Below are 27018 nucleotides of genomic sequence, written 5' to 3' on the forward strand. Positions count from 1 at the left end.
ACTTAAACATGGTTATGGTCCTTATTCTTCTGTGAATGCTCATGTAATTCTGGATCGGGACAGAAGTTAAATAGTAGAATAAACCATATTCATGAGTGTATGTAATATGAAGTGTTGATAATGTCCTTAGATGGGTATCTGAGATGTCTGAAGCAGGAAATGAACGCCCCAAATTGAGTAGTGCTTTCTGTGCAAGCAGTCAGCCTCGCTTTTTTTGAGATGCACCTTGAGGAGAGGTGTCCCCAGGTTTGGAAGTTACTGCTTTTGGCAAAACATCTGCAGAAAATTGTTGCTGTGAGTGTTTGAGAGTTGTTGGGAGACCTAAATTAAATGTCTGGTTTTACTAGCAAGGTGCAGAAGATGCTGGAGTATTAATTGAGATCTCAGTAGGATAAGGTTATTTCCCTTGTAACCATATAAACACTAATAATCTATTAAGACTTTTTTTCCCCCTGTGGATATGGAAAGAATAGCTGTATTTGATCACTTCAATCTACATTATTCAGTACTTCTTGCCCTTAACTGTTAGTCTTAAGCAATAGTTACATACTACCATAACTAGTGTATTGCATACTAGTATGAGAATGCTAACTATATTAAGTAAACTTGAAACTAATACACTAATAATAAGGCTTCTCTACCTTTGCTTCTTTACATCTAATTTCCGTGACTTTAGTTAAGATGGGTAGAATCCATATAGACAAGTAAGTAGATGTACCTAACACTTCATAATAGTATTCATCTTCATTTTTCAGCTATGTTTTTCTTTATAACCATTCTAAGATTTATCTGTGCTAATGTTTTATCTGTTATTTCAGTACTTAATTTGTATCTGGTGATATGTTTCATGCAAGCACACTTGTTTTTACTATATTAGTATTACTAGGATATTAGTACTATAAAGAACAATTTATCAAATTTTCCATTTAGTCAAGTTGCATAAGTAGCCCCCCTTTACCTAATTTGCACTTAAAAAAAAAAAATTGTAATTGCTTTACAGTATAGCTATCTCATAAACAGTGTAACAGAACATAAAATAACGAGAATCATAATTTACAACTTTTGTCTCCAGAAAATTCTCATGTGCGGTGCTAGACCAAGGGCTGCTTTCAATGCTGCTGGGAAGTTAGGTCAGCGACGTTGGATGACATAGTCTCAGGACAATTTTTCAACTGTTCCTTGTTAATACCGGTACCGATGGGAGTATCTGTGTTTGCTCCCAAGAGAATGTTTTTGTCAATAGCATCTTTGCTTTGGCAGATAATGGTTTCATTTAATAATGGGGTCCAGGTGGGAAGAGAATACATTATATTAAATTCTGCCATCTTTGTCCCCTTTCTTTTTCTGCGCAGAGGTACACTGCATAGAAAATAACTGCCTTACGCTTAAAGAATGTTAACAGTGTATAGTCAGAATCAGCAGTTAGAAAATGGCAGAATTAAGGTTGCGCAGACAACCTGTACGTGGATGGGTTGTAAAATGCTTGTCCCGTCCATTATAGGGCTTGCACGTGTTTGTGCAAGCATGCCTATGTAGGGAGCCACGCAGATAGAAAAGTCTCCCTCTCTGCGCTTGCTGGCCATGAGAAATTGTAGCCGCAAAGACCATTTTTATCAGATGGTTAGCAATGAATGATGGTCTGACTTCATAGGTGCTATGTTGTCACAATGGCTGTGTTTTGGGTATATGGGTGTGCAGGTTGCTGCTGTAGCTTTTTGAGTTGTGGCTAGGTGCTGAGTAACCGCACTCACTGCTTCTGTCTGATGTTCTTAGGACAACCTGTTTTGGAAAGTTTTCGCTGGACTGTTGTGGCCCTGGAAGAAAGCTGCTAATTTGTATTTTTGGGTTTTGGCTTCTACTTTTGGCAGGGCCGCACAATGTGTCCCATACTTGGTAGCAATGACTACCTGGCTTGAAAGCTTTTGTTGCATCTTTAAATCATCGCGCTCAGCTCAAATGTTGCAACATGAGTTCTTTGTTTTTGTTTTGGGGGTTTTCACAACACTTGACGTTTGGAAAACCCATAATATATTTCTGTTTTGTTATATGTTGGAGAAACTTAAGAAACTGTAGATGTTGCATGGTCGGCTGCATGCACCGTGAAACTACTTCTTGGTATTTTCTGCTAGGCTAACATGTAACATGTGAACTACTTAAACTGATCTCCCCTAATCCCCTTTCCAGGTAACTGGGGTAAACTGGAAAGTTTTCTAGGAAACAGTGTAGAACCCAGCACTGCAATAATTGTGTAATATGGTAAGTGACCAGACTCTTTTTTTTAATCCACAGTTGGCTGCCCATATGGCACCCTGTCATTCAAAGGCCACAAAAAGGACACATTTGTGCAGAAAGATCAATGAACCCACACGTGTGGATCTGCTCAACCTCCATTTGCTAGAGGCCCTGAGGTGGCAGAGGCGGCATGCGAGGTTTTGAGCCACCTCTAGCCTCCCACTGCCCTACGGCCGCGGAGCAGAGTCTTGAGACTGCAAGCCTTGAGACTGCTCCAAGCCATCGCAGGGGTTGTTCTGACATCCAGGCACTGTGGGAACGTCCTGGCCTTCTGCCCAAGTGTAACAAACGCTGTGGAAACCTTGGTAGGTCTGTGGAAAAGCACGCGTATGGTGCAAGTTCCTCGTCTGCTGGTACAGAAGGCACCGTAGCTGACATTACTGGAAACCAACACTTAAAATCGTTAAAGCCTTCTAACAAGGAGGGCATTTTGTGAGAAGAGCCGTGGTTGTTGGGCGTGAACCTGTTGTAGTGGTAGGCGGAGGGTGGTGTTACAGCAGTTGTGACATAACTGCCAAAGCTGCGTCCTTCTTCAGTAAACTTGAATGTGTTTTGTTCCTGTCTAATAGACTATGGTACTTAAAAAATGACTGTACAAACGCAGAGGAAAGGAAGCCCTGGGTGCTCAGCAAGAGAAGAATCACAACACCCTCTGCTGGTACAAGTGTCTCCTTCTTCCTCTTCTCTGCAAAGACTTACTTGCCTGGTGGATATCCTAGAAATAGTAAAAGACAGTTCTGAAGTGCAATGCTGGCTCCTCTCAATTAAGATGAGGTTATTTTAACCCATTTGTATTTTTTCTTTTCCCTGTAGAAATTTGATAGTTCAATCTGACCAATAACACCAGAACTAAAATAGGTGAGGAGGAGGCCGTGATGGTTTTTCTCCACTTTCAGATGTGGGAATCCATGTTACTTTCTAACTAAGCATACAGAAGGCCACTCCTAGTTGGCAAACTCTTACTGAAGTTGGAGTTGGAGGTTCTGTGTGTCAGTCTGTTTCTGAAGCGTCCATCCCTTCGATGTACTGATAGTTGCATTCGAATAACGCTGCCAAATCCATTGGGTAGACTTGTGGTTTCACAGAGTGACCGTGTGTTCCCAGGGCCTTTCCTAGAGGTTATCTCTGTGTGTGTGCTCAAGTTTTTAGAAAGCCTCTGTGTCGCTCGTCAGATGATGAGCAGTCAAAAGCAGGCAGGCAGGCTGGGTGTTTAATTTATTTATTTTTGTTTCCCCAGTGCGTAGTCATGCTCTCAAACTCTTGGTAGGCCTATCGCATATTAATACCCTCTCCTCTACTTCCTTCTTGGCTCAGGATCACTGAGAAGGAAATCACAGGTTGAGGAGTGGACACTTCTCATAAATTTATTCTCATAAAACATGTCTGATGCCTGCCAAAGCAACCTTCTGCAGGTTTCTGACCCTCCTCCTTCTCTTACCTGCCTTGCCCTAACACACAACGTGTCGTGGTAGGTGCTGCCGCTTTCACTTGGAAAAATAATGTTCACCCACGATATTTACGGAGGGGCTGGGATGGTGAGGCGCTGAGCACCCCTCTCTCTCCCCCACCTGCAGTTTGAGGAGCCAGCCTGCAGAGCGCTGGGGTATGTCACTGCAGTGCTCTGACACAACCCCCAGCACCAGTTGGAAAAATGACAGTATGAGTTGGGGGGGAGGAGAGGGACGGGGATGGCTGTGCGAAGGGCCGGCTGAGTGTTCAGTATTAACCGCAGCACCATTCCTAGTAAATGGTTGCTTACATAATTTCGTTATGAAAGAATGCTGCTGGTGGAACCGTGCTCCTCTCTGTGTCTTATTAAAGTGTCCCTTCAGCACGCCTGTGATGCATGAGAAGGGTTAAGAGGAGACAACATCCTGTCAAGAGACCTTGTTTTTAATTTTGCCTCTCACACTGGCACAGATCCGGCTAAGAGCAGCCCAGATTAGTTCGGAAAACCTTTGAAGAGATTTAAGATGTCCTTCAGCCAGTTTGAAGGTTTTTGTCTTGCAAATCCAGTACAAGGGCGCCTGCAGGCATCTCGACCCTTGCTGTGCTGCTGATGCAGCTCAAGGTCGCACTAACCCGCCCTGTGACATTCAGCAACACACACGCAAAAAAAAAAATTATGCGGTGAAACTGCTTCAGCATTCAGCCAACCAACAACTTCCTCAGTTCCTCACTAAAGGAAGAAGTGTGTATTTTTTTTTTTCTTTCTGTCTTTTTTTTTTTTTTTTTTTGCTTCGTAGATTTTTGCTGCAGGAAATAATCCAGGATTTCTGGTGTGTGTGATGACAAGGTCATTTCTTAATTAGAACACATGTAAAGAACAAAGCTAAATGGCTTCAAAACAGCTTTGTAGTTGATGGAGAGGATTTAAATTATTTAAAGAGATAGTCACCCAAGTATGATGGAAACTGAATTCTAAACACATTAACTCTTTCAGTACTCTACGGTTTCCATATGCTACTCAGAAGAAAATGTCAAACTTGATGAGCGTTATTGCAACTGCTGTTAAATGAACATTTTTACATCTATTTATGGTTAGGGCTGTATTATGCTTTCTCTTATCAGAGTTATGAAAGCAAGATTTTTTTTTTAAGAGTGAAATATTCCACGCTGGCTAGAGATCAAGAGACAGCCATAGGAAATTGCTTCTTGGAGATCAGTGACTTAATTTCTACCACATTGTGTATTTTGGTGAATGTATTAGCATAAATATACGTGGGTGTGTGATTACATGTATAAATTACAGTGCAAGTATACAGGTATTATTTCATACCTGCTGCTGGGAGAAATCTGGACTACTGTCCTCAGTACTCAACATGGTTGCAAGGTGTAAGGATATAAAGAAGGTAGATTTGAGAATGAAAGGAGAGAATTGATAAGGTAAATGGCAACTTCGCTTAGTTTGAAATTACCGTGAGCTGGCTGGAAAGACTAACTATAGGAGACATCTTGGAATTTGAATTTTGTTTCTTTGACTTAAAGCACCTAAACAAAGACATTGGTACAGCTGCTTAACCGTGGTTTGGAGTGGTTGTGTGTTAATTATCCATCCTTTTAATCTTATCTTCTCATTTTTATTTTTTTTTTTCCTTGTTCTGTTTTCTAGACTCCTTGTTCTGTAAATGCCTGGGGGCTGGTAAGACAACCACCCTTCTGTGCTGGTTGCCTTGGGGGTGTGCAGGCCGAGGCGCCAGTGGGCACTGCTCACCCCTGAGCTGCTGGACCTGCCGCACGGGAGAGGAGCTGGAGCCGAAGCCGGAGCCACATTTACTGTGGTCTGTAGGACCTGCCTTTTGGTACCAGCACACAGTAACTTCCCAGGCTGACTGCTTAAGAGAACAGTGAGGGCGAAAAAACATTTGGAAATTGTTCACCAAGGGGGGGGGGGGAAAGGCCAAAAAAGCCTTGAATAGAAACTTTGCTGCCAAATTCAGGGCTATATGTATGCTCAGAGATGCCACTGCATGATGCATCAGAGAACTGAAATGTGGAGAAATAAGTCTTCCCCCTGTAGTCAAAAGTCTAGCACTTAACTCGAATTTAAGTGTTTGAAGTGTAAGTGACATAAAATTTACAGAGAGTTTATGGCTTGTTGTTGTTTTGTTTGTTTTTTTTCTGGGGTAAACCTTGTTCCGCTGGAACACGAGGCACAGCACATGTCAAATGTCAGGCTGAAAAGAAGTATGCTTACTAGAGAGAGATTGTGCTGGCTCTGAGGACCTCCTTGTGAGAAAGGAGGAAGCTGCATTTGCCAGGATAAAGAGGGAAGATCAGGCGCTACAACTTCTTTCCTCTTTGGGTTACTTTTTTTCCTTTCCCTGCGCTATCTGGCTGAGACAAGGCTTGCAAGAAGAAAAGGAGGGAGGAAAACAGGCTCCACACAAGAAAGATGGATAGGACAAAACTAATGTGCTCTGTGAAATCTGTACATTTCTGCCCTTGCCTGGGGTGTGCCATGCCCGTAATATTATGGGAGACCTAAGCTCACCTGCTAGTAATTTCTAATTTACTGCCCTAATTCATCGATTTGTTATCACTAATTGTACTTCATTTACTTCTGTGTAGTTTCCAGTACCTAAAGGGTTGAAAGGTTGCTGTAATTGGCACCCGCAGCTGCTCTTTCTTTTGACAGGGGATAATTTTGCAGCCTATGCTTTGTGTGACAGCTGCCTAATTGGGCATTCTCCCCTTGTAGCAAGCCTGCCTCCTCCAGCCTCCCTGCTGACAAATGGTGGTGGATTATAGATGAGGACACGCTGACCCATTCGACCTTGCTGAGACAGCGGGGAGGGGCCTCCTGCTACTTGAGGGAAGCTTTGGGTCATTTAAAGGACAAGGTCATGAGCCAGGTGGGGAAATGACATGATATCACATGACAATAGCCTGATGACACGGTCAGTATGTCAAGGACAAACTCATCAGTATTGATTAATGCTGCTTTTGCCTGGTGTCTCTGCGAAGCCACGGATATTTCAAAAATATTTTGCTAATTTATTCTAGGTAAAGTGCCAAACACTATTCTCAGGGCTGTTTTGGGGAGTGTTTGTACAGTGTTTTCTTCTCAATACTAATCACATGCAAAAGCAGTGTTGTTAAAACCCTGCCAATGATCATTTATAGGTTTCATCTCGATGTTTCTGGCAAAATGTGCATCTGCATGTACAGGAAAATGTCAGGAAGGATGCATGACAGGACAGAACTTGAGGGGGGAAAAAAATCCCTGATTTTAGATTCCAGTATTTCACTTTTCACTCCTACTGGAAATGCACGTGTATGAACCTTTATGAAAACACATGTGTCCGCATATGTATGGCTGACTGGAATGTGGGAGAAGCGTGTGAATAAAAAGAACCAAAGAGAAAAAAGTTAAATATAAATTGAACGGTTAAAGAAAAAAGTCTTGTATTAGCTCAAGGGTGATACAGTTAAGATAATGCCTTGCCTATTTTAAGAACTAGTACAGTATCCGGCTATGCCAGGCAATAAAAACCTGCTAAGTGGGTTTTTGAAAATATTGTGAATACAAGTGACAATATTTTGAGAGCATCTTCATGTTGCATTTCTATGCTAATAAACTTCAAGGTAAATGAACAGCTTGTTTGACATTTGCTATGTTAGACAATAATAAAATGCTTTCTTCTGGAGTAATTAGACTTGATAGATTGATTATGTTAAGAGGTAAAGATAAATACAATCAAAAAGAAAAACTCTCTTAAAGGTAGTTGTTGCCTGGTTTTGAACTTTTAACGCTATCATTCTGTTTTAGCTGATGCCTAATGGTGCGTCTTGCACACATGGCGTGTGTGCACACGCATGCACGCATGTGTAGACACGCACAGCATGCTCTGAGTTTTTGAAACAGCCTGTGAAGCTGGGAGAGGAGTGTTCACCCAGGAGCACAGTTCTCCGTTTCTGTGAGATCTGATTTGTTGTTGGAAGCTGTTGTGTCTGAACCTCATCAGTTCACCAGGATGTAATTTTACTCCCCCGAGGTAAAAAGCCGTCAGTGGTAAAGTGTGATAAATTAGTTCACTCAAGTAGATGCGCGTGCGTGTGCGTATGTGTGTATGTGTTTAATTCTGACCTTGCTGTGCATGTGTTTAGCTGCTCTCAGTGCCCGAGTCAAGCCTGGTGGAGGTTTAATCCTGTGCCCTTGTACACGTATACTTGATTAGTAGTTGTGGTTATCTCAGCAGAAGACATTCTGCCCTCCTCCTTGTATTGGTCAGGACCCGGGCATTGGGGAGTCAAGTCGAAGGAGAAAGAAAAGAGATTTTGCATTAGTATTCTATGAAAGCCTTACTGTCTGCAGAACAAATTGATTGCTACAGTGTACCTGTGCTTGGCACCACTGCTGTGAAAGAAAGGTATGGTTGTAATCTGTTTTATTGTATTACATATTGTGACACTCCAGGAATGTTTAACATTCGGCTCTTCTATGGCACATGCTAGAAGTCTAAGTAAAGAAAAATATGTGAATGAATGAAAAGTATGTGAGGCTGTCGTTATCGGTAGCTTTGTTTACTACAACGAACTAAGTAGCCCCTGCTAATGAGACAAATTTATTTTATGTGCCAGTGGCAATGTAAGGAGATGGATAACTGAATTCTCTGTATTATATTTGGTTACTCGCATCTGTCTCAGTAGTTGTGACGTACCTACACAGATAAAATCCTAATTAACCTTTTAAGGGGGTTTTGGTTTAGCTTTAAAATGTGAAATATACTTCAACATGGATGTGTTTGCCTCTTTAAATGAAAATGTGGGGATTTTTTCTAGTGTTTAATCTGCTGCACTGGTCCTACATGGGGGTGGTGGTATGTGAGCGGAGGTATAAAAATAGGAAAATCTTAGATGTGCAGCTATGATAAACAGAACAAGAACAAAGCTGAGGAAAAGTCTTACAGGATTTGAGCCTTCATCTTCCCCCCTCACACCCCCCCCCCCAATAACATGTAAACATGCACCCATATTTTAATGAGAAAGCTAGTGCTCTTTATTTCCTTAATTCAGTTGCAGACTTTACACAGTTGATTCTCTGGTTTTATAGACGCTCAGCTGATGTCAGTTGTGTGTTTGCTGGGAAGTATGAAGCACTCCATTAATAAAATTCAGGCTGTTTCACAGAGAGCTGTGCTTAGTGCTTCGGTCTTGGCATTACGGAAGTTGTGTTGGTGATTATTTGGATGTTTGCTTGTGGTCACTCCAGAACATCTGAACTATCTGCTCTTGTCATGCAGACATTCGTGACTAATTAAGTTTAGGACAGGTGGCAGACTCCTGGGAATTTAAATCTGCATGTAAACCTAATCTAATAACTTGATGAGAAAATTAAAATCCATCTTTCCTGGTGTGTTATCACCATGCACGAGCCACAGATGTATTTGCGAAATCCTCTCTCTACTCTTTGTCCTGGTAGGTGACAGGTAAATGAGTTGCTTTAAGGAAATGAGGGACTTGGAAAACACGGTATGCTGAGGAGCAGTCATGCACTATAATAGTTACTTCTGTCATATGGCCTTGCCGACTTAAGATTAACACTTTATAGATGTGCAGTATATTTATATGAGTGTACCCTTGAACTTACATTTTTATACCAGCAAAGAGTGTGAATACAGCCTTATGCATGCAAGTCGTTGATCTTCAAGATCCTTTGACAGCTAAGAAAATTTGGAGAACCCTGGATAGGGAAGCTCTGTGATGTGATTGTTTGTACTCAAATAATGACGACTTTAATTACAACTAATTAGTCAAAACTTATTTATTCAAAGCAAATATTCTGTGAGTGAGCTATTCTTCCCCCTGGATTTTTTTGGAAGTCTAAACACATGTTGCAGTGATAGCAAAAGTCAGTAAAAACAGTTGCACCATTTACACAGCAGATCACAAGGTACTTGACCATATGTAACAAGATTTTGGAAGTTAATTGCAGTAATACTGCAGAAATGGTTCAATCTGACCTTAAATTCCAAATTGACTTTTTTGTAGATTTTAACCAGTTAGTGGTAGGCGGTTCAGTTCTGAAGAAGGCGATAGGTAAATACGGGGCAGTTCTGCATTTCAATGCAATTAATTTTTGTTCATAAATAATTCAACCTATGACTTTAAATAAATGATTAGTGGAAAAGAAAATGACATGTGATTAAATCCAAGTCCTTGAAAACATTTTACCAGTCAAGATTGCTGTGACTGCTTTGAGACTTTTTCTAATGCCTCTGTTGAGTAGAGCCAGTTCTGGGACTTGTGGGGGTTTGGTTTTGTTTTGGTGGTTTTTTTAATCAATTATTAGTGTATTGATAGAGGTATGAGGTAGATTTGTTAGATCACTGTTAAAAGAGGACTGATGAGTATGTGGTTTTTGATATCTCAATTTTCCTAGGGCCATGGAATATATCAGCTTGGGTAGCATGTGATTTTCCTGGATTTTTTTAAATGGAAAGTAGAAGGATGTTTGCATAATTAAAACTTTTACTGCCAGCTTCACTGAATGCACATGCCTGGTAACACCAAAATCTTGATGAGAATTTTGGAATACAACTTGGCCTGGCATAGACTGCTATATTTGGGGGGGGTGGGGTGGGTGGGTAGAACCCAAACAAGAAAACCAAAAAAACCCAACCAAATAAAATTAATCAGATTTTAAACAACATTCTTACTTTACATTGGAGGCATGCGGTTTATTCCAGCGTTGATTAGCTGTGTAACACCGCCTTTTCTCTGGAAATATTTAATCAAGTTTTAAGGAAGAGTTGGTGCTTGAGCGTATCATCAATTTAGGCCGATTTTAGAGGCAAATTCCAGTTTAGGTATGTTTTTGAAAGGTAGCTGTACCCTGCTTGAGATTGTGAAATGCCTGTTCCCTATCTCCACCCCTTTTCCTTCTGTTATCATGTTTTACCATAGTAAAGAAAAGAGGAAGTTGAGGTGTTGCATAACTTCTCTAAGTAAATAGATTTTCTGTGCAGATACTGAAGGCAGCCTTAACTCAACCAGTGCTGTAGCTACCAGATTCCTGCTAATGCTAAAAGCAGTTGTGTAATTAATGGTCTTGTGCACTGAACTGAGACTGCTGCAAAACCTCTGGAGGGAATTATTCTATCTATTGTGTTGGTTAACTTCCCCTGAAAATGAAAAGTGTTGCTGATGCTCTGTTGGGGTGATGGGTAGAGGATTTTACAAGGCCTGATGAAATAAGCTCTGGCATCTTCTTCCTGACCATTGGACAAAGCATCTGCAGAAGCAGAGTCGGATTGAATGATTGAAATCGAGCTGTTAAGAAAATCGTGATCAGTCTTACTTGAGGGGGTGAGTGTGGTAAGATAAGAAAGTAGAATGCTGCACTTAGAAGTTTTGTGTGGTTTTAAGATGTTCTCATTATAAAATCACAGAAAGAATTGGGACCTGGTTTTGGTACTAGCATGGTTGCCTTTTGCAATGATGGTAAATGATTTAGAGTAGACAATATTATTAATCTTCTTTATCTAATCTGTTCTCCTGAAGCCATATGAAAAACCTGGGGATAGTTAAAAGTTCCAAATGCCTTTTTTTGTTTGCATCTCTGCTTCTGCAATATCAGCCATAGGTGGCACTGACTATCAGCAGTTACAAGCTTTGGGATACTTCCCATCCTCCCAGATTTACATGTTTTGTAAAGCCAGTGGCAGCCGCTTGATCTGTTTTCTCTCACTCTGGCAAAGAGCACATGTAGCAGGTATCTGCAGGTTCTACAAAGGAGTAAGTGTAGGAACTAAGTTTAGTGGATTTGGTCAATTTGGAAGCTTCCATCTTCTGAAGCTGAAATTTGAGTTTGTGAGAACTCATCAGGAAAAATGTTAATATTGATTGTTATGGGATGAATATTCTTCCTCTGCTTTTTGGCTCTGTTTAAATGGGAGGCAAACTTGTTTCTGCAGGCTTAATTCTAGTTACTGGTGCGACTTGCAGCGGATGCTAAGTCAGGCTTGGTGTAATTCAGGGTTCCAGAGCCTGGGCACCACGGAGCAGTTCAGCACACACAAAAGCTGCTTGTCTGGATTCACTTGCTACTGCAGCTTCGTCACCTTACCTTCATAGGTCTGCTTCTAGTGTGGACTGCTGGAGTTTTGTTATACACTGGTGTACATATGGATGAATGCACACTCTGTTCTAGTCTGTCCAAGTAATGCAATGCTGTGGATGTATTGCAGCTGAATTAGACTGGTAAAAAGCAGGTTTTGACAGCTTTCTAAACCAAGGAAATAAAAATGGACCTGTTTGTGAAGGAAGTGCTTAGATACGTGTATATGTGCTTATACATAGTTGACTATGAAAGATCCTTGCTTCAGGAGCAAAAGGACTTACTGTTCTTGGTTAGGAAAGAGACTGAAAATGGGTGGTGGATCAGAAGAACCACTGCTGCAAAACTCTATTTGCAGCTGCCGTGCAGTGGTCCTTCCAGCTCCAATCAACTCAGTAGTGCTTGCCCAGCTCATTAGGACTGTTTCAGCATGTCAGAGCTCTGAGAAATAGGAAAAGTTGGTGGAATTATGGTTTTGATCCTAATGCCATCATTCATCTTTTCAGTTCAGTCCTGACACAGTTGTTTTCTTGGAGAGAACGTCGTTTCAGCAGGTATAGTGGAAAATCTGTATTGACTGTACTTGACTGACGCACATCTACCCCTAAGGGTGATGGCAGTGCTGGTAATTTTTCTTATTTTGGAAGATAAAGGCATTTACTGTGGTGTTCAAGTCCTATTCCTTTAGTAATCTCCATTGTTTCCTCAAGCTTAGTGTACTCAGTTGTTGTTCTATTTCACCAGTAGAAGAAGAAAAACCACCCACAAACTGTAGAGACAGAGTATCTTGGAATTAAAGGGCAAAACTGAGATTTAGAAAATCTGTCGTCTTTTGCTATGGATATGGACTTCATGTGACTGTGGGCAAGTTGCTTAATCTTCCCCTGTGTTTGCTGTTCCTCGTGTATAAAGTGGGAATATTCTAAATGACTGCTGTGGTATGTTCATTGATGTTGTAAAGTGTTCCGTTTTGTTCAAAGGCGGAATAACTTCTTTCTTGCAATTTTGACAGTGCCCAGTAGCCTCCAACATGGTTTAGACCCACACAGTGCACGTAATGAGAGGTCGTGGTGAACAATGAAGGAGTGAAATTACTATGATCAGTCTCTAAAGAGCAGCAGTCACCTAACATCACATATTTAGATGTCAGACTGAAATAGGTCTTTGGTAACTGAAATACCTCTTACTTGTCACTAGTTTGTTTGTGGGTGGGTTTTTTATGACCTCACATTATGTATAAGTAATATGGAATTGAATTCTGTAGCTCATTCTAGTCTGAAATAGTTCGGGATTTTTTTTTCCAGATTCATGTAGTGTATGGATAATCTGTGAAAATCCCTTCTATAGTTAGGAATGTTGCCTACTGTCTGCAGCTTGGTAGGGACTACATAAAGCTTTTTTAATTAGGGAGTTTTAAAATGATGGTTGTATGTTGCATCAAAGAAAAACAGGATGCTTGGTCAACTTCAGACACTTTCTTCTTCTAAGCATTTCTACCTGTGACTGTCATTTAAAAAAAATTAATTAATAATTTCATGGAAGGGTAGTTTACATGCATGTTTTGTGTAATTTGCAAGTGTGGACTCTTGCACATAGTTACAGCTGACAGAGTACAGTCAATGGAGGAAAAAGTCTCTTATCAACAGTTCCCTGCTCTTAAGAGCATTTCTTCTGTTCTCCACGATTTATGAGGTTGCTATGTCAAAGGTTTTTGTAGTATTCAGCTAGTTGTGATGGAGTGCAAACCAATTTAAAATTAAAATTGGCTGGATGAGCTTTACTATGCAAAAATTAAACTTCTAATCAAATTTGCCAATCAACCAAAGAGAAGTGTTTAACAAGAGAGGTTTTAGTGGCAGTACCTAGAGCGGCAAAGATTTTGCTTATATAACCCTATCAAATAGCCTGGGTTTTTTGGATGTGCATTGGGAATACTGTTGTAAATACTATTACCTTTCTCGGGATTGGTATCTGTGAGGAACATGGATCATGCTTGCTCTTGGAAAATACCAATTTGCATTGAAGTAAGGTAATTAAAGGTGAATACAAGAATACATGGAAGACTTGAGAAAGGTGCTTTCAGTAACATGTTATGTTCAGATGTATTAGCAAAAAGGAGGCTGTTGTTATTCTGTGTTGTTTAGTCATTCATGTCTTGCCAGGCAGCTGACAAAAGTACTTTACATTCAGTGCACACTTTGCTTCTCATATGTAGAAGTGAATCACAAGAATAGTTTAGTCTATTAATTTTCGTTTTGGAATGTAAGCCCCCCATGCCCCAATATAAGTGGAGCTTTTGGTCTGAATGATGATGGATAGGGAGTTACTTACTGATTTTTCTCCTTACCTCCTTCCTGCCCCTTTCTCAACAACAGATCATAGAGTCAAGATGTTTTAGATCTTCCAATCCTCCCTGTTGTTCCATTGGTCAAGATCACAATAAAAATGATGTAACCCCTGAAGATTTTGACATCCTATCCATGTGCATTGTAGCATGATGTTTATTGTAGTTCAGTGGAAATAACTTCCTACAATGGTGGAGAAATACAGCTGTTTAAGGAACCATGCGACCTAGAATTTCAGCTCTTGCTTTATATTTTAATGAAGCAGGTTGCTTGTGTCCTTTTACAGTGTGCAGCATCCTACATCATCTTGTTTCTGCTCTTCTTTTTCTTACTCTTTGGGACTTCATACTTGTGAGGCAGTGTCCCAGGCAGCTTGGATAGCCTCGCTGCCTTCACCTGCCATTGATGCTTTTCTTTCTTATACCTACTTTTTCCCTGTAACTCTTTCTTTCTGCTTAGTTATCCCTGTATCTTGTCTTAGTCTGCAAGCACTTTGGGGTTGTAGTCTGAATTTACGGGAATGTAAAATGGTTTACAATAGTAATTATGCCATGCAGTGTTTCCCAGCAAATGTCAAGCACAGACAGACTTGCTCTCATAAACCTGGCAGAATATAAAGGCGGCAAGTGGAATTTGCATCCCAGTAGGTTATTCTTGGTAAGCCAAACTGTTCACCTTCAGAAGTGCTACAATCAAGCTCTGGGTTATGTGATTTAGTAGAGAGATACCAAAGGGACTTTGGAAGGAAGGGTTAAATTTTATTTGCAATAAAACTAAAATCAGAGGTAGACCCAGTAAATCAAGTCTCTTTGATTTGAGGAGTGGAGGAGAAATTATGTTCAAAACCATGGAGAACTTGCAGAATTAAGTCTGCTATTTGCCCTGAGAATGTTATTTCATTAAGGCAGCTGAGACACAGAAAGCTTCCTTTGTTTCATTGAAAGAGGTCTGGGTTTATGTTTAACCAGTCCCTGGGACAGGTAGTTTTTCTGCCTTCACCTTCCTCCTCTAAAGTTTCCTTGTTCATGTCATCTTTGGCACCACTTGCTTTCATGATTAAGAATAAATAAATAAACGTTGTTGCACTGAAAATAAGTTTTCCTAGGAACAGTATTTCCTTTCCTTTTCTGATCTTACTTCCATCTTTGCCCTCTGAAGTGAAAACAGATTGCATCAAGGTAGGGATACTATTGTCGTACCAGCCGGGGAAGGAAAAGAGCTTTCACTAGATCTTTAATAGCAGCAGCTGACAAGATGGGGAGCCCTTTCATGCTATATTTTAACCCTTGTGCATTATATTTTAGTCATTCTGTACCCTTTTGTCCATATCATTAATCTTTGTGTTCTGTTGATCTTCTAGTGTGTACCACTCTCCTTCCCCTCCAATCATATGCAGTAAAAGAAAGGTATCAGGTGAAAACTGTAACACTAACATGCATTGTTGTACTGCAAAAACAATAAATGCAGTTTTTCTTTTGTAAGAGGAAGGGAAAACATACTTATCCTGGAGGCCACTATTGCTCTAGAGCTTCATTTAATTGTTGTCCAGCTGAACTAGTATTGTGTATGTACTCAGCATCTCACAGGTGCAGATGTATTTATTTTAAACTTCGTATATACTGTGATGAGGGAAAGGGAACAAACAGTGCGGTGTGAATCTGTGAGGAAAGGCAAGCAACATACATAATTTGTGTTTTGGCTTGTGGTTTTGCAGGAGGTATTTTGGTGGATTTGGATGAATTTTTGCTATGGTGATTTACTGTTGGAGGAGAGGAAGAAATAGCCTCCAGAGTGTAGATGATATTTGCCTGGGGAGCAGTGCAGAAGCATAATGGAATTTCCTGTGTGAGAGGTGCCTGAGTATTACGGTGAAAACGAGTGTTTGTGGAAACAAAAGGGTAAGGAAGAAGGACACAGTAAGTGGTTAGGCTATGTGGGTAGAAATGAAAGAGTTATTAATGTCTGTAGAACTCAGATGAGAAATTTTAAACTTATCTAGAGCAAGAGAAAAGCAGTTGAAAACCTGAAGTAAAGGGTTATATGGTCAGTGTCCTGAGGGGAAGTATTACAATAACAGCTGTGTCTTGTGTAGTGTGGAAGGGTTGTTGGATGTTGGTAATGTTACAGAAGTTTGGGTTGTAGAAGTAGGGAGCTGAGAGAAGACTAAATGAGAGTAACTTAAGGATTATAGTAGGAGAAGGTGAGTAAGGTTTTAGGAAAGCAGAATGCAATGTCAGGGGTGTGTTATGTAGTTCATTTTTGGTTGGTTTTTTTTTAGTCATCATGGGTAAATTGATAGCAGGAGTGTCAGAATAAAGATAATCTCCTGATGGCAATTTTTTGGACAAAGCAGATAGGTCTCCTTGCCCAGTTATTACTATCCCCTGTCTCCTGGCATGTTACCTTTACCAGCTTGCTCAGCTCAGTTTCACTGGCCAGCTGTGATACTGTCACAAACTGACCACAAGTATAACCAGCTTCAGGGGAAAACTCTATTTTAGTCTGTTGATACCTTGTTAAGAAGTTAAGACGGACTCCCTTTCATAAGCCAATACTGAATCAAGAGAATGACTTTCCTGTTACAGTAGAACTAAAATTGTTTTCCACCATAAGTTTCTGCATCCTGATTATAATGTATTTGTTTTTGGCAGGGTGGAGTGAAAAGCAGATTCACAAAGATCCAGCACTGACACTTGAAAGGTATGAGTTTCTGTCCCTGAACTTGGGAAGAAGTCTATTAACCTGTATTTTTTTCTCACCTCAGGCATGGAGTAGTAACTTCATCTAATTCACGCTAGCTTTGGTCCTTAACCCTCTTAAGAATTGTGAGACAGAGGGTGGTTTATTTCACGTTGCCAGATCGTCTTTGATCTCTTTCTGCTGAGATTGCTAACTAGGGTGCCAAGGTAAAAATCTGCTAAAGGTTTCCTGGGAAGCTGGAGACATGATCACCTGCCCACCAGAACTTCTGGCCTTTTCTCAACAAATGGACTTTAAATTGTATGTTTTTAGAGCATAAAGTCTCTTAGAAAGGAGTGGGGTTTGTTTTTTGGTTTGGTTGTTTTTTCCTCTGGTCTGTCTTTGTTGCCCTGTTTTGCTTGTCCCTCCCTGTCCAGTGTGATTCACTTCTGCATTAATTTGGTATTTGTGAGTCGTCTTTTGGTTCTGTAGGATTCTGCAAGTATGTATGAGCCTGAACTGCTGTTGAATGAAATCACGTTAGTGTAGTCTTGAGTGAAGTTCTTGTGGTATCATTCACTTATGAAATTTAGCAACAGGGGTTCAATGAAAACCTACTTTAGTTTTATGACAGGATTCTTAAAAAGACTCTAAAAAAGAGAAGAAATGAAAAAAAGTGTAGTAAGAATACAAGCAGTCAGTGAAACTTACCTTCAGATCATTGATAATGCCCTACTATATATTGATTCAGAAAATGCTGGAGTTACTTACTGATGGTATATTGAGCTGGGAAATGACTCCTCCAGATACATCAAGGAAAGCTGGCTTCATATAACACAAAGGACATGGGTTGTGACCTGTCAGTCATGCTCAGGTCTCTACCATGACAGATGAATCTGGAAATAATATCTAGCCTGATCAGCTGAATTGACAGAGTTGTGGTTAGGGATAATAACTATTAAATAATTACTTTATACTACATGATACATAGTTTAAGCTACTTTGGTGGAGTTTCACATGTTGATTTTTTAGATGCATGACTTTTAGGTCTTTGTTTTATGACAATTTCCCTCTCTCTCTCTACTTTATCAGTAGACATTAAGTGAACAGATTAAAACTGTAATTACAACTTTGAGATATTTCTGTGGGTTTCCCCCTCCCCCCAAAGCTGAGACAAGGTTTACAGAGGGACATTCACCACCTACCGCCCACTGCCTTTCATTGTTACCACCAGCCAATTTTGTTAGATGATGAATCTGTATCAGACTTCCAGCATGTGGGAAACCAGATCACCTGCTATGGCTGGTGCATGTTGAACTGGAGGAATGGGAAAGCTGGAATACCTTATCTTGCACATCTTCTTTGGAACAGGAAATCCTGTGCTGTGTCCTGAATAATAGAAGAATATTCCAATTTTGAATGTGAACCAGTTTGCTCTTAATAATCATGATGCTTAAACTGGTGATGTATTACTGTTTTTCAGTATGGTAGATGTCCATCTATCATGTGCCTAATTCTGCAACCTTAATCTGTGTTGCATCAGTTAGATGCCTCTCTCACAATCATCCACAAATCTGCATGTGTGCATAATCTTGCCATTATTTTGTTGTCCTATTAAAATCCATCGATCTACTTCTGTTAAGAAAAATAACTAAAAAGAAAGTACAAAATTTAAGGACTTACTATTAAGCTATTCATCAATATATTTTAACATTTTTAAAAACTTTATTTGACATCTCACATGTGTAAATATAACCACAGAAAACAATTATACGTTTACAGAATTGGGCATTGGCAGCCATCCATTGCTTCAAGATAACCCATTGTTGTGGACTGTTTGACTACTAAATTTGCCAGAAGTACTCTCTTCTTTGTGCTAGCTGTCATATTAATTTTTTTTGCTATATTGGCTAGTCATTTATTGCAGTTTGTCATTACCCCCTTTTAAATGAAACGGTTTACATTAGGGTCTCTGTGCAGAAAGCTTTGGCTCTGCCTATTCAAGCTCTCCAAAGAGGAATGGAATAGAATTGGGTTTCAGACATTTTCTCTGTGGTGTCACAGTAGGAAGGAGACCAAAACTGCCACTGGCCACTGATAGCAGCCTGCCATATATCTGATGCTTGAAAAATGGGGGATTTGATCCAAAATTCAGAACTAGCAGAAACCCCTTGCTCCTGCTGGTTACGTGTGTAAGGAGTGCGAACTTGTATTTAACAGGAAAAAAACCCACAACCCAACCAAACAAAAAAACCCAACTGCTGCTGACTTGTTTTATTAAAGGTTTGCTTATGATGATTAAAGAAAGTTTTCTATAGTGTTAAGCATGAGAGAAGACCTAACGTGATACCGAATGAAGTTACTCCCTGTAACATAGCTCAATTAAAGTAAAAGCTTTTTCGTGCATTCGAATTTTCATGCGTTAGTAAACTTAAATAAGCTATATGACTCCAAATATACTTGCTTTAGATTTTGACGTGTTGAATAGCTATGCTAATAAACTAATGTGTTTCCTAGAATTTTTTGGTTGTAAAATATCTTATATACACATTTTCATGTGTGTTTGGTTCTCAGAATAAGTTGCTGTTTTGCAGATGTTGAATAAACATCTGGGTTTTTATAATCTTGAATCATAATCATTGCCTGATATTTTTTTTTTCCTTCCTAACGCTTCAATGCAGTGAGAAGCTTTATCAGCCTTTCACAAAGTAGGAAGGATAGAAATTCCACTTGGAAAAAAAAAAAACCAAACCACAACCCCCTCCCCCCCAACAAACCTCCTCTTTTCTCCTGTTTTGTTGAAAGGGTTTAGAAAAGAAGGGACTAAGGAAGAAAGAATTGTATTGCTCCGAGGTCTACAACTTAACTCAATTTGATCTTAAACCAGTGACTGTTTTAAGGTCTGATGAATTACTATCAGGGCTAAAAACACCTGTACTGTTGTGCTGAGAAGCTCTCATCCCAGGCTTCAGGATTGATTTGTATCTGGCTCTAGTAGCTCAAGCAAAAGTATAGCTTAAAAGTGTCACAATCTAACTGTTGTGAAGGATGTTTTCAAAAAGGAGACAACTTTTTAAATCTTACCTTATTTTTTGTCTTTTTCATTTAAGGCCTCTTCGTTAGTAGCTGAGCCAACCCAATCACACAGGTAGAGTGCTGCAAATGTAATACATATACAAAAATTAAATGGAGAAAAATCAGTAAACAGATGTTGAAGCATAGCTGAAACAAGATGCAGGAGGGTGTGTGATGGCATGAAGGTTTTACTGGCAATGTCTGAAATGCCCACATACAAGTGAGTTACATGGGTCACCCCAAATGGATTCCAATAAAAGCTTTAATACCAACACGAACGGTCTTATTTATAGATGTACCTCTCTGTCTAAATATAAACTGCTCCCAGTCATGTCTAGACTAACATCAGAGCTATGCTGGTGTTGAAAGTGGGGGTTCAGAAGTAAGAGTACCAAGCCACACTATTCTTTAAATTACTACTTGTTACAGTGAGCATCTGAACTTTGTGGCAGCGGTACACCTTTGAATGTCATATGGCATTGTGTCACCCAAGACACCTTTTCTTCCTCTTGTTTAAGCGTCAGAAGGTACGTCTGGTGGATGTGACCAGTAAGCTAAATATTCTTCATGATGTGTTTAAAGCCTTGAGAATGTATCGGTGGGTGGATGGATGGATAGATCAGTAAATGTCTTTCATTGCTAACTATTGTCAGCAGCTGAGTTTTAATGAGTCTTTCAACTGTTGCTACTGTGTTTAATCACTTACTCAGCGTTCAGCATTAAAGAAGCTTTCCAGGAGGTAAATGTCCTGATTACAGAAGAGGTTAGTTTGATTGTGTTCTGCACAGACCTTGTGTTAAGAGTTCTTTTTTTATTTTTTTATCTTTAATTGAGAAATATATGCTGTGCACACAGATAATTAGGATAGATGAGTGAGTGTTGTGCTTGGAAGTGCACATCCAAATACACAATTGCTATATTAAGATAAGTAACTTGGACTGCATGAAGTTATAAACTGAGGTCCTGATTCTTTAGCAGTGGTCTTAGTGTCATGTCCTATATTTGTGAGTGGGTTCTCCGTTTCCATTTGTGATTCAATATGTATCAGCACATAGCTGAAGAGAGTGAAGAGGATGGCAAAAAGTGTCTTCCACTTTTTTTTTCTTTTAGCATAAGAGTTCTTCCTTAGTTTACTTGATACACTGCCTAACATCTCTTGTCAAAATACATAAGTACCGAGCAGCTGCTCTTTTAAAGGTAGGGAATACTTAAAACATGTAGTGTGCCAATGTGAAGAAAATGTAGTGTAGTGGTATTTCTGGTAAGTGTACTAAAAAAAAATAAAGAAATATCCAGGAGCTTTGATCAAATGCCAGCTCTTACATCAGTCCTCTTTGTAATCTTTCTTGCTGATCTGTGACCTTGACCTTGTGTTTGTATGTCAAATCTATTTTAGGGATGGACAAACTAAGTTCAGTTTAATAGGATTTATACTCCAGTTTCACAGGATGCCTCAGTAAAATATAAAAAATTAAAATATTTGAATTAATCTATTTCCAGTCATCTTTTCAGATTTCAGAGGGCTTGAGTACATTGACATTTATTTGTTTGTTTGTTTTTAATTCTGTCTAGGAGATGCTTCTTAAAAAAGGCATCTTTATCTCACAGATGAACTCTTCTAAATTCAGCACAGACATTCTGCCTGGAGGTGGGGTTTCCTCTTGGAGAATCTGACTGGTGGCAATGCTTTCATTTGGCGTAAGTGCAGTTCGGCACTGAAAAGGAGTGGTCCCTGCTCTTTGTCCTTCCCCATGCCACTCCATAGGCATGCATTCCCACGTGGAGAACTGTGAAACAACCACTCAGCAGTATCTTTGGGGTTTCTTCTTGACAGCGATGAGGTCCTTAGCTTGACTTGCCTCGTAGGAGCTTTCTGTAGGAGTGCTTGTGTCAATGCCAGGAAGGTGGCAGGCGCAAGCGGCTGCAGATCCGTAGTCTGAGGCAAGGCTATGCATTTTGGCAGCAGCTTCACAGTTAGGTCAGACAAAAATTCTTGTGGAACCATGTTTTTGTATACATTTTAATGTGCAGCTTCTGAACTAGTTTATTTATTACTAGTGGTGTTCTTCATGGCGACCGAGGTGGCCTTTTTTTCTAGAGATTGAGATGGAGCTCACTAGCAGCCAGTTAGGCTCTGATGCACTGGTGCTGCATGTGTTCAGCAGGGCTCTTCAACCACAGGCTTAATTTTAGACATATGCTAACATAGCAGTGAAGTTGGTCTGTGTAACTGACACTTTGGGCATATGGATTTATAAAATATTAGTGAGATTGCTGGTTTGACAGGCGCTGTGAAAGATGGTCCCAAATTAGCTAATACTTATGTGCAAGTATGGAGTAATAGAGGTATTTTTAATAGGCCTTATATTTTGGGCGTAATATTGTTATATGTAGAAAATCACACACCTTCTTCAGAAATCACACATCTGTGTTGTTTTGTTTTATACAGTTTTTAAATGGGTATTAGCACCTGTTTCAACCTTCTTGACATTAATGAAACAAGCAGTAATAATAAATAGTCTTTTCCTGCTATTTGGCAATTTTTTCCTTCATGCAGCACTCATGAAAGGCGGATATAACACGTATTAGTAAGAGCTGTTTTCCACAACTTTGTGATGGCATATTATCTTTCTTCTTAAAATGCTTGTCGTTTTTATCAACATAAAATTTGAGAAATTACTTCAAAGGGTATGCCCCTTACATTGAGGGGTAGTTAAACACTTCCCGTTGTCAGCCATCTGCTGTTCCTGCCATGCCTTTGTGGCACTGAATACAGTTTTCATCGGTTTTGAGCTAGGTCAGTATTTTAATTGTAATGATTTGACTCATGGCTAAGGTTGAGTTGCAGCCCAATTCCAAATGTTTGAGGGTATTATTAACTAACTGATCATCTCCATATACATTTATATGACTTAAGGCTTTTAGTATTTTACTTGGGGATTTATGTTAGGAATGTCCTCAGATTAACTCTGGCATAGTGGTAAAATGAGGACTGTCTGTGACATTCTTTACAGGATGTTGTTAGCCTCTTCTCCCCAGGTTTCACTAAAGTTGGTTCTTACATTGTATCTTTAATTCCACTTGGTTTTATTGCTGCTTTGGAGAGAAAAAAAATCAATTTTTAATGGTAATTGAACTAGTAGAGACCTTCTTGCTAATGCAGATTTTTCCTTTCCCACTTAACTGAAATTATATGAGCCTTTTCTGTGTCCATAGCCTTTAGAAACATCATCTACAAGAAACTGAAATCTCCCATTACAATAGAAACTATATTGTCCTTACACTCACTTTAAAAAAAACCAAATCATCTGAGTCTCTAACAAGGATTTATGGGATTTTACATATAATTGAACACTATGCAACTGTGATCCTATACTTCACCTTGCTATGGAATTACGGTGTATTTGTGTTCAGTTAGCTGAAACCTATTGTGTTGAAAAGTCTAGAAAGTGGCTGTTGTTCATAACTAACCATGAGATGCTTGGTCCCAAGTGGAACACAACTATTACTGTCAATAAAAGCTGTACATTACTTTTTAGTGCTTTGTTGTAGTTTGGCCTCTGTAAAACCAATTCTTGGTTAAAATAACATAAAGTGACTTATATGGCAAAACACCTAATGTACAGTTATCCAAACAAATCCAAGAAATACACAATTCTATTGTAGTGCTGTCAATAAATGCCTGTATCTTTAGATCTCTCCAACAAGCAGAAGGTCAGAGTTGTGTGGAAATACATTATCTGCATGCATTGATCGTGACTCAAAAGCATGATTGTCCAGAAGAGGACATTGATTTCTTCACTGTATATTAATCAAGTTTCATTCTTGGGGGAGTTGACGTAGAGTTAAATGCATAATAAGTTATTTGGTTTTGTAGGTGTTGAATATATAAGTGTTGGAGGGAATCTGGTTGTTAGTTTCCTTTTAATTGCTTATTTATAGGCAAGTGGTTTACAAAGATTAGAAGGATGCATCCTCTGTCCATTCTGTTGTACCTACCAGTATGTTATCCTCCCCTCTATCCTGAAAATGGATCTTGGTATATGTTTTTATGCCTGTTTGCTTTTGGTCTCTTGAATAAGAGAACTCAGTTAACCAAAAGCCTTTTCTGCTCACTGTACTTCTGAGCTTTGATCAATGCACTACCCAACTTAGTTGAGACTTAGTGATACATTCTGTCCTTATTGGGTATAGAGTGGTGTGTAACTTTTCTGCCTTATCATTTAGTTTCTGCCCTTTTTGTTTTCAGTAGCAGAAGATCATTGAGCAGTGACTCATGGGGCAGTTTTAGATGTCAAATACTCAGTTCCTTCACAGGTGGCATTTGTAGGTTGAATGTCTGTTCCTCTTCATACTACAACTAGTAAAGAGTGTGTTTACAAGTTCATGTCTGAGTGTTAGCAGATCCTGATCAAGAAATTAACTCAAAGAAGCCCTTTACAGTACCATTACAGAACAAAATAGAAATGTTCCTCTAGTATTTGTAAGAACGAATATATGTGCATGGATCTGTGCTAAGGAATTGACTGAAATTTCTGTGAACCACTCAGTTACAGGGGTAAATCATAAGTTATATGAACAGGGTGGGTTTTTTCCACATCTAAGAGTGATTAATTCTTTTACTTGTTAGAATAAGAAATACTAATTTAAGGTAGGGTGACATTAGCTATTGTTTGAAGAGCGCCAAACGCATGAAAAACGGCCACACGTGTGATTCATCTCTGAACTTAGCAGAACTTCTTAGCAGGAGGTTTTGACGTGCGTGCCAGATTTGGATTAAGCTGTGTACAGTGCTTGAGTGTACTCATAAACTTTTGAGAGCTGCTACTAAGGCTTTCACAAACTGAGCTTTTATTGCACTTGGTGTCTGTCCCCCATTTCCCCCTCCCCCTATACTTACTTCAGCTCTTTTGAAGGTTTGCTTGGTTTTGGGGTGTTGTGCGTGAGGGACTTTGTTGTTGTTTGGGTGGGTTTCTTTTTCTTTTTTTTTCTTTTTTTTTTATTAACTTTTTCTCCTCCTTACTGGTAGGTTTGTGAAGTAAGCTTCAAAAATACGAGTCATGTGTAACTTGGGCAGAAATGTCTGCCTGCAGCCTTGTGTAAGCTGTGTACTGCTTTCTGGAAAAGGTAGCTGAGATGGGTTGAGTGCCAGCACTGGGTGAGTCGTGGCAGACCAGTGCCATATTGAAATACCCTGCTTCTCGGGGCAGGCCAACCTCTGGGGGGTCCGTTGCCGCTGGGCTAGGCTTACTCTGGCACCTGAGCTGTCTTGGCACTCTCCTGTATGCGTCAGTCTGCAGTGCAGACAAATATTTTTTTCCGAGCACCACCGCTCTTGGGTTGCTGTCATTCATGCTTGGACTGTCCCTTCTCAGGGGAGAGCCGTGCATCGGACCTAAACGGGCGTTTCTTTGCAGCGTGCTTCCCCAGGGTTGGGTAAAAGCTGCGAAGTAGCCAGCACTGCTCAGGCTTTTGGTCTTAGGCGTGAAAACGCTTTGCCGACGAGTTTGAGGCTCTCTGCTGCGTCTCTCCTCGCATGGGTGCAAACGTGCACAGCCTGCCTTGCCGCCTTCCCGAAAGGCTCTCTGCATAAATATGAAAATCTCTCTTGACGTTTCCACACCTTATTTAAGCAGACAGTGGAAATATTATATTCCCCCTTGATACACATTACGTATCATCCCAAAGCTCCTCATTGCTGTGAGCTGGTATTGCATGGTCTGGGTGAGTCACAGATTCCTGGACTGTGGAGAACCCCATGTGAAATCTGAGGAGTGGAGGGACACTGAGATGAGGTGTCTGAATCCCCTCTTCCACACCCCAGAGGGAATTTGTAGGAACAGCCTTCCTTTCCTTATGTGCCTCTGGGGCCACGATTAATAACAAGGGTAACTAGCATTTACGTTTTAGCAGTCTCTTAAAAGCCAAAGGAAATCTAGTCTCTACTGCCAGAACAGTTGTGTTTTTTTCTTCCCCACTCAGTTGTCAGCTAGCTAACATTTCAGCCCAGTGGTCTGTCAAATCTTATTCTCACAGGAAAAACTGTTTCTTGTGTCTGCTGTGCTGTTGGTTCTGTGTTCCTTCCGTTTTATGTGACTTAGGACTTCTCAGTTACTTGGGGTTTGTGTGTTTTTGTAAAACGGTAGATTTTGCACACCTCTGAGCTATTGCATCAACTGTTATGGAAACAGTTTTCTGCAGTATTTTTCAAAATCCTACCATTTAAGCTGCTAAAATCATCAGAAAGTTTTGATCGGGCTGGTTTGGGTCTGTTCCCTTCCACTCACCCCCTTCCGCCCACCCCCCAATACTGAAAAAACCACCCCTTTTGTTGCCAAAACTTCTCTAGGAAAAGAAAGTAGGGTTAGAACTGTGTCTGGCAGTACGCAGCTTAACAAAGCAACAGGGAAAAGGCTTTTTCTATTTTGTATACTTGTGCAGGATTTAGCTGTGAAGCCATGGCTGTCGCTAACCCTGCCGCTATCCAAAGGGGGTGTTTGGTAGAGTGAGCGATGCCGCTGTGTGTGCCAGCCTGGAGGGAACACTCCTGCCTGGGATGGTGGACGCGGGCTCTGTGCCGGGGTCGGGGCCTCGGGAGCCCCTCCAGAAATCCTGGCAGCAGCGGGGGCTCCTGCTGCTGCAACATGATTCCCTGTGTGCCCTCTCTTGACCGAGCTGTCTAAAAGCGATAGGCTATCCTTTCCGTGTTTAAAATGTCTTTTGGAGTCAGTCAGTAGGCCTAACGAAGGAGTGAATAACATGCTAAGCTCCTGGGAAGAAGCCTATTTTTGCTTTCTCAAAGTGATATCCTACAATTGTAAGAGACGAGCCTGTGGTTTTTTGGGTGTTTTTTTGTTTTTTTTCTTTTTTTTTAATTTATTTATTGTAAAAAAAGGCTTGTTGATTCCCAAGTTCTTTCGAGTGCAACCATGGAAGAATTCACCCATTTACTGCTGAATTTTGCTCCACCACCTGCTCACTTTTGCCTTTTTTTTGGTCTTTTTCTAAATTACATTTGCAAAGGGAACCTTCAAAATGTCTTGACAGCCTGAATCAAAACTGTGA

At 40.2% G+C, this 27018-nt stretch overlaps 1 protein-coding gene across 8 annotated transcripts in view; it reads left to right on the forward strand.

Annotated features, from left to right (window-relative positions):
• NRIP1 (nuclear receptor interacting protein 1) overlaps positions 1–27018 on the forward strand; it is a 79304-nt gene that overhangs the window by 38049 nt on the left and 14237 nt on the right. For 3 of the 8 annotated variants that reach the window (XM_069785335.1, XM_069785334.1, XM_069785338.1), the window contains one exon: positions 16851–16899. The exons of 1 other annotated variant lie outside the window; for it this stretch is intronic. The gene's annotated coding sequence lies outside the window, so the exon portion shown is untranslated. Of the gene's footprint in view, positions 1–7962; positions 8166–15913; positions 16098–16850; positions 16900–19988; positions 20043–27018 lie in introns of those variants that run through there. 4 more of the 8 variants (XR_011325057.1, XM_069785336.1, XM_069785339.1 and 1 more) reach the window with 4 other exon arrangements.

The sequence above is a fragment of the Haliaeetus albicilla genome, chromosome 6 (assembly GCF_947461875.1).
Source record: "Haliaeetus albicilla chromosome 6, bHalAlb1.1, whole genome shotgun sequence".
Taxonomy (NCBI): domain Eukaryota; kingdom Metazoa; phylum Chordata; class Aves; order Accipitriformes; family Accipitridae; genus Haliaeetus; species Haliaeetus albicilla.